This window comes from Notamacropus eugenii, chromosome X (genome assembly GCF_028372415.1).
Source record: "Notamacropus eugenii isolate mMacEug1 chromosome X, mMacEug1.pri_v2, whole genome shotgun sequence".
Taxonomy (NCBI): Eukaryota; Metazoa; Chordata; class Mammalia; order Diprotodontia; family Macropodidae; genus Notamacropus; species Notamacropus eugenii.
The window spans coordinates 15,095,550-15,104,558 of NC_092879.1; the positions used below are offsets into that span (position 1 = coordinate 15,095,550).

The 9,009-nt window shown below is 35.5% G+C and overlaps 1 pseudogene; it reads right to left on the reverse strand.

The window, feature by feature from the left end:
- Nucleotides 1–482: 482 nt before the first annotated feature.
- On the reverse strand, nucleotides 483–912 carry LOC140515159 (PRELI domain containing protein 3B-like; annotated as a pseudogene).
- Between the last annotated feature and the right edge of the window lie 8,097 nt (nucleotides 913–9,009).

Genomic DNA, 9,009 nt, shown 5'->3' on the forward strand with positions numbered 1-9,009 from the left:
ACTTTTGTGCAAATAAGAGAACAGGATTTGAATTTCAAGTAATATACTATCCTTCTTTCCAAAGAAAGATATTACAACATGAAAACTCTTTGGGCAATCACGCAAGAAAAGATAGCTCTGCTTCCTTTTGTAGTTGGTCTAAAACCAGGTAGAGTCTCATTAATTAAATGTTATAAAATACAACTTTATGGAGATTCAACATGCCAGTTTCAAGTCAAGGTATCTGTTTGAAATATCCTTCAGTCTTCAGATATTGGAAACTTGATATTGCATAGTATTTTCAGGTAATGTGAATTCCAGTTGATCCCATCTGTTGGGAAGCCGTGCACTTTCTCCTCTTTTTCCATCAAAAGTTGCAGTCTTTCTCCAAGCTGCCTAATATTTATCTAATATAGCTCTTAAATACCAAATTATGAATAAATATGTTACCAGCCTGGAGAGAACCTGGTGAATCTAATAATGATTCATATAAAAAGCCATTATCATTTCTGTACAAATGCAACTGTGGCGATAGGTGACCTCATGCTTCCTCTTGATGAAGCAGTCAGCTCTCTCATCTCAGCATTTAATTGGATGTGGCTTGTATATAAATCTCTCATCTACTGAAACCATTGTTGCAAAGTAAATATTAGTGGATTTAAGCTGCATTGTTTTTTTCTATGTGATGAACTACAGAATGTGGTACATGTGTTTTGGTTCTTGCTGCACCAATAAGTGATTTTACAATAGAAGGTATTCCCCTCTCTGTGCTGAGCAGTTTATGGCTACGAAATTTCCCAGTATGATCTATATGTTTAAAGCATCAACTCCAACCCCACTTGGATTCACAGGATTTGGATATTTCTGCATAAGAGCTATTGTAACTGTTTCCCATGGATGGTCAAAAACGTGCTCTGACGTTCAAATCTTCATGGTGCCAGTGACCAGCACGATATCTGGGCAGGGCTAAAGGACACTAGGGGTAAAGAGGAGACACCATCCCTCTTCCACTTGCTGGAAACCCCCTTTACTTCCAATTTATCCAATCTAATGGGCATGAGATGTTACACCAGAGTTCCTCAAATTTTTTTTCTTTAATTTATAGTGATTTAGGATCATATTTTCAAATGGCTATTGATAGCATTTATTTCTTGCTCTGAAAACTGCCAGTCCCTATCCTTTGATCATTTATCAATTGTTCTATGACTCTTGTTCTTATGAATTTTTATCAGTTCCCTGTACATCTAAGAAAAACTGACAGCAAATATTTTTTTCCGGTTTCTCACTTCTCTTCCAGTTGTAGCTGCTCTGGTTTTATTAATAGAAAATCTTTTGAATTTTATGTAACGCACATTGTTCATTTTTGCCTGCTTTGAATCTGTTTTGTCTTTTCTTTGCTCATGATCTTTTTCCCTATCTAAAGAACTGACAGGTAATTTCTTCCATGCTTCACCATTTATGATGTTATTTACTATCAAAGTCTAAGGAATATAGCTATTTGGAGCTTGATTCTGTCTTCTTTGTGAAATGTTGTTCTGACCATAGACTTTGACAGATAACTTTCCAGTTTTCCTAACAGCTTTTATTGAATAGTGAGTTCTTCCATACCTACGATCGTTAGGTTTTACAACCAATGGAAATTGTGCACTTTTGCTTCTGTTATTGTATACCTGTTCTGTACCAATGATCACATCTTCTGTTACTTACCTAGTGGAATAAGATTCAGTGATACCGGCATTAAATTGCAGTTTTATGTTTTCATTCCCACTTTTTTCCAGTATTCCCCTGATATTCTTAATTTTTGCTCACCCAGATGAATTATGTTATTATTTTTCCTAACTCTCTCAAGAAATCATTTGATATTTTGATTGGTATTGCACTGTGTTAGTAAATTACCAGTATTATAATTTTTATTGTTTGGACATGGCCCATCAATCAGCAATTCCTATTTCTCCAATTATCTAGATCTATTTTTATTTGTCTGTGTAGTGTACTATGCTCATTCAGGCCCTGTGTATATTTTGCAGGTAGCCTTCCAATTATTTTTTACTACCTCTAATTAGTTTAAGTGGAATTAACTTCCTATCTCTTCATATTGTATTTATTGATAATTTACACAATATTGATAACTTGCTTGGGTTTATTTACATCCTCCCCTCTTGCTGCAGTGCTAATTGTTTCAATTAAGTTTTTAATTGACTCTAGAATTCTCTAGGAAAGCAATCGTATCATCTACAAAAAGTGATCTTTTTGCCTCTTCATTATTTGCCTCTTTGTCAATGTTTATAGTTTCCATTTCTTTTTAAATAGTATTTTCCTCGATTCCATTTCAATAAAAAGGTTTTTTTTGCATTTGTTTTCAAAAGCTTTTAAGTTCCAATTTTTTTTCCATTCCTCTCTCCCCTTCTCTTTCTTCTGAAGATGTTACGCACTTCAATATAATTTATACATGTGCTATCTTGTAAAATACGTTTTCATATTCATCACAGTTGCGGAAGAAGAAACAAGTCAAAAGGAAATAAAATCACGAGAAAGAATAAAGTAAAAAAAAAGTGCTTCAATCTGCATTCTGCATCCATGAGTTTTTCTAATGTGAATATGGATAGCATTTTCCTTCCTGAATCGTTTGTACTTGTCTTCGATCATTGTGTTTCGGAGAAGAGCTGAGTCATCCATAGCTGATCATCACATGATATTGCTGATACTGTATTCAGTGTTTTCCAGGTGCTTCTTATTTCACTTTTCATCAGTTTGTACAGGTTTTTTTTAGTTTTTCTGAAATCTGCCTGTTCATCATTTCTTATCACACAATTGTATGCCATTACATTCATATACCATAGCTTGTTCAGCCGTTCCCCAGTTGATGGACATTCCTTCCGTTTCAAATATTTTGCCATCATAGAAAGGGCAGCCATAAATATTTTTCCACATGTAGATTCTTTTCCCTTTTAATTGATCTCTTTTGAATATAGATATGATCAAAGGGTTTGCACAGTTTTGTTACTCTTTTTGGCATTTTCCCAAATTGTTCTATAGAGTGGTTGTATCAGTTCACAGTTTCACTTACAGTACATTAGTGTCCCTATTTTCCCCCATTCTCTTCACCATTTATTATATAATCATTTTATATTATCAGTCTATCTGCTTCCTTTGAGGTGGTGTTTCAGAGTTGTTTTAATTTGCATTTCTCCAATCCATTTAGAGCACTCTTCGCATACTTATAGGCAGCATTGATTTCTTCATCTGAAAGCTGCCTTTTCATATACTTTGATTATTTATCAGTTGGGGAATGGCTTGTGTTCTTATAAATTTGACTCACAAATTTTCTTTCTCATAAATTATTTCTCTACATATTTGAGAAATGAGTGCTTTGTCAGAGATACTTATTATAAAGTTTGTTTCACAACTTTCTGGTTCCTTCTCATCTTAGTTGCATTGGCTTTGTTGGTACAAAAACATTTCAAGTTAATATAATCAAGTTAATATAATTTTGTAAGGTTCTCTATCTCTTGTTTGGTCATGAATTCTTCACCTCCCTATAGATCTGACAGGTAGCTATTCTTTGTTCTTGGAATTTGATTGCTTCATTGTGTTTGGTACCTATTAGCAAGAGGGTAGTTTCCTGCCTTATCTCTTTTAATTAGGTTTATCTTTGTTTTAACTTTGTCTAAGATCAAGGTTGCTACACTTGGGTTTTTTTTTTTAACTTCATTTGAAACATAATAGATTGTGTTGCAACCCCTTGCTTCTATTCTGTCTGTCTCTCTGATTCCGATGTGCGTCTTTTAAGAAACATATTATAGGATTCTGATTTTTGGTCTACTTTGGTATCAGCTTCTGTTTTGTGGGAGAGTCAATCAATTCACAGTTATGCTTACTACCTGTAAATTTCCCTCCATCTTATTCTTCCTCCTGTTTGCTCTTTCTCTCCTTTCACCCCTTCCCATCTCATCGGTGTTTAGCTGCTCTCTACTACTTGCCCTGTTATGTCCTCTCTTATACACTTTACTTAATCTCCTCCCCTCCTATTTACCTGTCTGCTAAAAAAAAATTCTATATTGAACTGACTGTGTACATTATTCCCTTTTTCAGCCAATACTGATGAGAGTAAGGTTCAAGTGATGTACCTTGTCCTCCTTCACATCTTTCCCTCCACTGTGAAAGCCTCTTCATGTGGCATAATTTGCCCCATTCTACCTCTCCCTTCGTTCTGCACGCTTTGTAATACTCTTTATCACCTTTTAATATTTTTTTTGCTGCTCCCTCAAATTCACCTGATCCTAATTTCATCTATCTATGCATATTCCTTTTTTCTCTACTCTGAGTGATACAGTTTTAAGAGTTACAAGTATCATCTTCTTGTGTAGGAATGTGAACAATTTAGCTTTATTGAATCTCTTGTGCTTTCTTTTCCCTTTTTCAAATTTATACTTCTCTTATGTCTTGATATTGGAGGTCAAATTTGTGTTTTACTTCTGGTCTTCCGTTTATGAAGGCTTGAAATCCTTCTAATTCACTTAATGACCATTTTCCCTTGATGTACTGTTCATAATTTTGCCAGGTGAGTGATTCTTGGTTGTATGCTGCCCTCTGGAATATCATGTTCCATGACCTCCAGTCTTTTAATGTGATCCTGTGCGATCCTGATAGTGACTCCTCAAGTATTCGAATTGTTTCTTTCTGCCTCCTTATAGTATTTTTCTGTAGTATTTTCTCTCTTCTATCACGAACCCCCTTCTCTTATGTCAATCCCCTCCTACTTTCCTGTAGGGTTAGATAGATATCTATACTCAATTAAGTGTGCATGTGCTTCGCTCTTTGAACTAATTCCAATTAGAGTAAGTTACAAGCATTCTTTTTTCACCTACCCCATCTTCTTTTCCACTGTAAAACCTTATTTTTTCCCTTTTCAGATAACCTAGCCCCATTCTTCCTCTCTCCTTCTCTTTCTCCCAATTCATCCCTCTTTCTCACCTTTTAATTTTAGTTTTTAGATATCCCTTAATGTTCAACTAAGCCTTTTCTCCTTTCTCTAAATATACTCCTTCTAATTGCCTTAATAATGAGAAATTTCTTATGAGTTACTAGTGTCATCTTCCCCTGAAAGAAGGTGAACAGTTAATTTTATTAAGATCGTCATGATTTTCCTTTTCTGTCCACATTTTTATGATTCTCCTGAATTCTGTATTCTGAAGTCAAAATTTCTATTCAACTTTGTTCTTTTCATCAAGAATGTTTGAAAGTCCTGCGTTCCGTTTTTCCCTGGAAGGATTGCAATCAGTTTTACTAGGTAAGTCATTCTTTGTTGTAACTCTCCCTCCTTTGCCCTCTAAAATATCGTATTCCAAAACCCCTGATCCTTCAAAAGAGAAGCTGCTAAATCATTTGTTATCCTAACTGTGGCTTCATTATACTTAAATTGTTTTTTTCTGACTGCTTACAAGAGTTTTTCTTTTAGATGGTTGCTCTGGAAGTTGGCTATAACATTCCTGGGAATTTTCATTTTGGAATTTTTTTCCTGGAGGTGATTGGTGCGTTCTTTCGATTTCCCTTTCATCTTCTTGTCCAAAAATGTCAGGGAAGCTTTCCTTAATAATTTCTTGAACAGCTCTGACCAGGATCTAATTTTTGATCGTGACTTTCTGGTAGTCAAAAATTTGAAAACTTGTTCTCCTGGATCTACATTCTAGGCCATTTTTTTTTCCATTGTGATTTCACGTTGTCCTCCATTTAATCATTCTTTTGATCTTGTTTTTTTGTTTGTAGATTTCTCATAAATTCACTAGTATCCATTTGCTCAATTCCAATATTTAAGGAATCATGTTCTTTTGTGAGCTTTTCTGCCTCCTTTTCCTTTGGCCATTTCTCCTTTTTAAAGACTTTTTTCTTCAGTGAATTTTTGTGCCTCTTTTTCTGTTTTACACTATGCTAGCTGATACCATGCATAGAGTTCAAACCTTGAAATCAGAAAGAATCATTTTCCTGAGTCACCTTGTGCAATTCACTTAAGTCACTTAAAGCAATCAGTCTTAGTTCCTCTTCTGTAAAGTGAGTTGAAGAAGGAAATAGTAAACTACTGCTGCACCTTGTCCAAGAAAACCCCAAATCACCCCACAAATGGGCAGACACAACCGAAAGAACCCAATAACAACAATAAAAATTTGTTTTTCTTCTTCCTTTTTAAAACAAATCAAATCAGTCTTAATAAGAGTCAAATTTAATTAATTATGGTATGTTATTGCATTGTTATCTCATTGTTGTCATTCCCTTCAGTGAAATAATTGACTATTTCTGTAATGTTTTTTGCCTTCTTCCATGTTTTTTCCCTCCATCTTATCCCTGTTTATCCTTAAACCTCTGTCCTTTTAACTTGTCCCTCCTCAAAAGTCTGTTTTGTTTATACCATTACTTCCCTTAATCTGCCCCTACTTTTATTAGCTCACGCTTCCCTTGACTTTTTCCCTTCCATCTCTACTTCCTTATAGGACTATATAGATCTCCCTCCCTAACTGAGTGTCATTCTTTGAGTCAGGTATGATGAGGGTAAGGTTTAAGGTTTCCTCACACTACTCCCAGTCTTCTCCTCCATTCTTGGAGAAAAATGCTCTCACCCTGTTCCTTTCTGAAAATTTTCTCTTCCATTTAATTAGGAAATTTTAACATTATATCTTTTATCTTATTACTTTGTCCATTTCTCCCTTATGGAGTGTATAAATCCTATTTTATAATATGAGCACAAATACAGACTAAAATTCTAACATATTTCATACTTATGTCCTATTATGGAAATTCAGAAATGTTCTCATATCAGTCTAATAATTATAGATTTTATATTGTAGTTATACAACTTTGTTACTGACCTGATCAGATTATAGAAAAAAAATAAGACGAAATTAAGTCTGCCCAGTAAAATATCAGCAATCTTATATATGTAGATCATAAAAATGTAATTCATTGGAAAAGACTGTGATGTGGGAGAAGGTTAAAGGCAAAAGGGAAAGTAAATGGCAGGGGATGAAATGGATAGATAATTCCATCAAAAGCAATGAACATGGACTTGGACAGACTTCAAGCGATAGTAGAGAAAAGACAGACACGGTATGTTATGGTCCAAGGGGTCAAATGACTGAATGACTGAACAGCCACATAAAAGGAGAAAGGCAGTGAGAAGGAATAGGTAAAACCTGGGAAACTGTCATAGAAGGAAAGAAGTCTGTACTTTACCCTATTACCAGGTACTGCGGACAGGGATAATACTTTCACCATAGAGAGACTAGAGGTTGGGTACCTGGATGATTCAACAATGCACTTATCCAGTCCTTACCTCTGTGCATACATCCAGTCTCACATCTCCAATTACATATTGAAAATCTTCAGTTGGATATCCTGTGGACATGTTGAACTCAACATATCCAACACTGAACTCATTGTCTTATCTCCCACTTCGGAAAAGCATCTCTCATTCCTACCTTGCCCATGACTGTAAAAGGTGGCTTAGTAATGTCAGCATCCCACAAGTCACCCAGGTTTGCAAGCTAGTGGTCATCCCGGATTTCTAACACTCCCTCACCTCCTTGTACCCAATCTGTTGCCAACATCTGTCCCTTTGCCCTTCTTAACATTTTTTGAATATTTTCATTTCTCTCTTCTGGCACGAAGAACACCTTGGTGGAGCCCCGCATCACTTAACACCTGTGTTACTGTAATATATTTAACTCCCTGCTTCAAGTCTCTCTCCACTTCAATTCTTCCTGTTAGCAGTGATCTTCCTAGAGGAAGCAAACATCTCTTGATGTCACCCTCTGATTATTACAAGTCACCTCCCAGATAAGATGTAATATCCTTTGGTCTTCAAATCCCTTCATAAATAGCCTTCTTTTACTTTCCTGTTTTGTAAGGCCTGACACTCACCTCCCACACACTGTGAGATCCACTGACACTCACCTCTTTCCTCGTTCTCACAGGTGTCACTGAAATCCCCAAAGTTTCTTTTCACTTACTGAACCCCAGGACTGAGATACATCTGCATCTCCTGGATGCCCTGGCTTTCTTCACATCCCAAACATAATCTCACCTTTTGTAGAACAACTTTCCTAATCACTCTTACTTTTAGCATATTCCTTCTGTTGGTTATTTCTAATTCATGCAGCCTTTAGCTATCTTGTATGTAGTTGTTTCTATACCATCTCCCCAAATAGACTATGGGCTCCGTGAGAGCAAAGGCTCTCTCCTTTCTTTTCAGACTCAGCACTCTGAAACATTTTTTTGTGATTTAGGGCAGAACCTAGAGGAAGTAGCATTTTCTAGTAGGAACTGATTCAATTGTAAGAATAAAAGAGGAGAAAGATTTGGCTAAATTTTTTCTGTCATATATTTGTACAATTGTATAGACACACACACACACATGCACACACACATACATACACACACAGGTCACACGCAATGCACTTTAAATGAGTGAACCCAACTGGCAAATTAGACTAAAGTAATTTGACATTGTTACTAAATTCTATCTCCCTATTTATACAATTATAAAAGCATTAAGACAAATGGTAAATAGAAGAATTAGTCTTAAGTACACAGCAGGACCCCAGCCACAAGACTGTCTTAAGTTGAAAATTTAATAGCGGAGACAAATTAAAATCCTGACTTTTAGGTCTCCTAAAGAAATAGAAGAAACTCAGACCTGTTTCAGTGTTATATGTTCTATGAGTGCTCATTTTGTGAATGATAGAACTAAGTTTAGGACGAGTTGGTTCCTTGCTTCAGATAGAAAGTACCTTTAAATAATTAGAAAAAAATTTCAGAGATCTAAACAAAAACATTGATCAAAAGGCTTCTACTCTGATACAACAGGCAATCTGTAATACCTTATATGTGTTTTGGACCAGGCCATGCTGGTAGGTGCTTCCAAGTATTTGTTAAGATGTAAAAAGTAAAACTTTTCAAAAAGTCTTTAGAAAAGAAAAGTCTCTTGTTTCTCTATTGCTAATATTAACCACCCTGGAGATTGTAGAGATGAAAGATGGA